General features: G+C 37.1%; 1 pseudogene; it reads right to left on the bottom strand.

The window, feature by feature from the left end:
- Nucleotides 1–258: 258 nt before the first annotated feature.
- On the bottom strand, nucleotides 259–412 carry LOC120095802 (U4 spliceosomal RNA; annotated as a pseudogene).
- Between the last annotated feature and the right edge of the window lie 3,601 nt (nucleotides 413–4,013).

Raw genomic sequence — 4,013 nt, 5'->3', positions numbered from 1 at the left:
ACTATTTTTTTTTATCATTTTTTCATCTTTTATTGGATATTTTCTTTATTTACATTTTAAATGTTATCCCCCCTTCCTGGTTTCCCCTCCGGAAATACCATATCCCATCCCCCACCCCCGCCTCCATGAGGGTGCTCCCTCACCCACCCACCCAAACCCTCCCGGCTTCCCACCCTGACATTTCCTTATACTGGGGCATTGAGCCTTCACAGGACCAAGGGCCTCTCCCATTGATGCCCGACAAGGCCATCCTCTGCTACATTTGTGGCCAGGTCGCATGCCCAGTAGTAGTTGGCTAACACAAAACATATTTATGTTGCCCTAGCTCTCGGGATGTTCCTTCAGTTTCAATTAGCAATAATCGCGCCTTGGATAAACCTCATTGGCTACGATACTGCCACTGTGCAAAGCTGGGATGTTCCTTCAGGTTAGGGGGTCAGAAGTTGGAGAATCAATGACAGAGACTCTGTGAGTCTGATGAGATTCAGAAACCGACTCATTTATTGCTGATCTGGGGTGTACTTTTATACCCTCTACCTGTGCTCCACTAGTGCAGGACATCTCGCTCCCTGCGGCTGGCACCTTCCAATTAGTTATTCTGGTCATGCACTCTGTTGTTATTTGTCTTCAGGTGTCAGGCAGATTTCTAGGTTGCCAATTGTGAAAACGCCTGTTGTGTATGTGTGCTTTACTGTGGGCTGCCGGTCAGGATATGCTGACTCATTCTTCCTATGCTCTCCCACTGAAACACAAATCATAAAGGTCAGGTCCCATGCCCAGGAGTAGATGGGTAACACAAAACAAATTCAATGATATAGTTTTTATTTTTTAATCTCATAATGCATTATCTGGGGATATATTTTTTACCCTACAGAACATTTACTTCTATATTATATATTCTGATCTTTGTTTTTATGAGATTTCCACATTTATGTTTCTCAAAACAAACATTTTTGAATTTTGAGAGCTGACTTTATATTAGTTTATATAAACACTTGAACTTACTATTTCATATTCAGATGAAAATTCACAGTGAGGGTATATTATAAATTGAATTTAAAAATAATTTTATATAATTTTATTTAAGTTTTAAATATTCTATTTTTATTAATATGTGTGTGTTTGTGAGAGTGTATCCCACATGTTTTCATGTGACTTCTGAAACAAAAGAGTGAATCAGACTTCAATATAATATACTGTTCACACATTGTCCATTTGTGTTTTATTGTCTCATTCTCCCTTCTAAGTTACTTTATTATATTTGAAATACTGTGCAGTTGATTTAGAGATATTTGCACTGAATGGATAATGAATTACCTCTTCTTACTAATAAGTGTAACTGTTGGTTTTCTTGAGCTTTGGTTACCGTGTTATTGCAGTGACCATTTGATGAAAGGTTAATGACACAACTATTTAATATTCTGGTTGGAAACCAGATGGGAGAGTGCACATTGAGTGATTCCAGCAGTGAGAAGACTGAGAGAAGATGAGTATACATCAAGAACAGTCTGGAATGCAGAGTTGAACTCAGGCTCGACTGAGTCACATAGCGAGACATGCATTAATAAAAATAAATAGGAAAATAAATAAATTATACAGACATAGAAATTAATAGACAGATAGATGGATGATAAAGAGATACTTTGAAAAACACTGGTACAACAACATCATGACTATAGGACAAACACAAACGTATAGTAGGATCAAGTAATGATAAGACGTAAGCAGAAAACCTAATTTACAACTCTCTGAGATAACAAGTTTTACAGTGATGAAGATCAATTTTCAACATTTTTATGACAGTACCATAGTCTTTCCATCTTGCTTACTTCATTATTGTATCTCAAACTACAGCAATGTGTTAGCAAGGCTTCAGATGCTACCTTGGCCAAGCAACAAGAAATAAAGAGCAATGTAATTATCCATCACTTCTTTGCCTAGGAGTTGACACTTTTGTGCCTTCCCTATAGCACAAAGGATCTATTAATTATAGCTCCTGCCACAGTTAGTGATATATTTCCTGCAGTCTTTTCTGTGTTTGCAATCCCCAAGCTGTAATCACCATACCGATCCACATAAACAAACAAATAATTTCTGTATTTATAGTGCTCGTCTAGTCAAAGGTATTCACACTTTGGAAACTACATCTTAGAATGTATAGTCTTGGAGATTAATGAGATGTGTTATACAGATAATCTTAGATTAATGGTCTCAAGAAGCATGCATATTAGTGAGAAGGAAAGAGGAACAGATTTCATGTTTTCAAGTTAAAAATGTAAATTAACCAAATTATTTGGAGAATTAGGCCAAATAGCAGGTATTTAAAACATTAGTCAAGTTCATGACCTTAGAATGAGTTACATATTTAATTCTATAGTAACTTCATTCAGGAGTAAGTTTATTCAAAAATCTCTCCTGAGACACACAGCCAGAATACAGCAAATACATAGGTGAATGCTATCATTAAACCACTGAACTGAGAACGGGACCCCCGTTGAAGGAATCTTAGAAAGGACTGAAAGAGCTTGAAGGGACTCGAGACCCCATATGAACAACAATGCCAACCAACCAGAGCTTCCAGGGACTAAGCCACTACCTAAAGACTATACATGGACTGACCCTGAACTCCAACTGCATACGAAGCATTGAATAGCCTAGTAAGAGCACCAGTGGAAGGGAAAGCCCTTGGTCCTGCCAATACTGAACCCCAGTGAACGTATTGTTGGGGGGAGGGCGGTAATAGGGGGAGGATGTAGAGGGGAACACCCATAGAGAAGGGGAGAGGGAGGGGTTAGGGGGATGTTGGCCTGGAAACCGGGAAGGGGAATAACAATCGAAATGTAAATAAGAAATACACAAGTTAATAAAGATGGAAAAAAGCTAAAGGAAATACAGGGATAAAGTGTGGAGCAGAGACTGAAGGAAAGGCCACCCAGAGACTGCCCCATCTGGAGACAGCCACATATGTAGTAGAGGATGGCTTGGTCCTGTGAAAGGAGGTCCTTGGTCCTGTGAAGGCTAGATGCCCCAGGGTAGGGGAATGCTAGGATGGTGAGGCAGAAGTGGGTGGGTGGGGGAGTGAGGGAGCATCCTCATAAATGCAAGAGGATGGGGTGGGATAGGGGGAGGGGAAACTGGGAAGGGGTAACATTTGAAATGTAAATAAATAAAATAACTAATAAAAATTTAAAAAATTGAAAAAATAAAAGGAGTAATTGAAGAGTAAATAATTTACATTGTGTTCGATTTACAGATTATTCTTGTCGGTTCTTTTTCTTTTTGTTTTGAGGGGTAGATTGGAAAGATCATGTCATCAAAAGAACGAAGATGTTTATAGTAAAATAACATTCTATTTTAAAGATCATCTGGTTATGTAAAATATAAATAGAAAAACATGATTTATTTTTCTTTACTGTATCATTGGATGAAAGAAAAATTATTCAGAGGATGTTGTCATTAATGGTTAATGATAGATGTTCTTAAAAATCAGATAATACAGACGATTTTTTTAAATCTAAGAATGACTTCTAATAAGAATATTTTAATCAACAATTACAAAAAGAATAAAAATATATAAAGAGGAAAAAATAGACAAGCAAAGAAATGAAGGTGGAGAAAAGTTGGGATGAAAGAAGGAGTAAGAGAGGGAGGAAAGAAGGAAGGAAAATGAGAGTGTTTTCAACAGAAATAAGTGGGGCTTTTTTTCCAACAATTTGGAAAACAACTTTTTACAGCTTGACATTGGCTTACTGCAATGACTTGGCTTTGCTTCATGATAATTAAGTGTTTGGTTTTGCATAGTTTTCACAGAAGCCTCAATTTTATGTCCTCGGGTAGTCAATACTTCTAATTCTGGAAAATTTAATATCTCACAAAAATTTACAAATTGTGAACTCAAGTGTTGCCTTTCAGAGGTGTTATTACTGAATTTGTCAATAGTGCATGATGACTTTGATTAGAAAAATCTCAAGATCACTTTAGTCCCATAGCTTTTGCTTTAAATGTAATCTTGT

This window comes from Rattus norvegicus, chromosome 11, assembly GCF_036323735.1.
Source record: "Rattus norvegicus strain BN/NHsdMcwi chromosome 11, GRCr8, whole genome shotgun sequence".
Classification (NCBI taxonomy): Eukaryota; Metazoa; Chordata; class Mammalia; order Rodentia; family Muridae; genus Rattus; species Rattus norvegicus.
The sequence above is the reverse complement of the archived record's forward strand: the minus strand, read 5'-3'. Positions and strand labels throughout refer to the sequence as shown.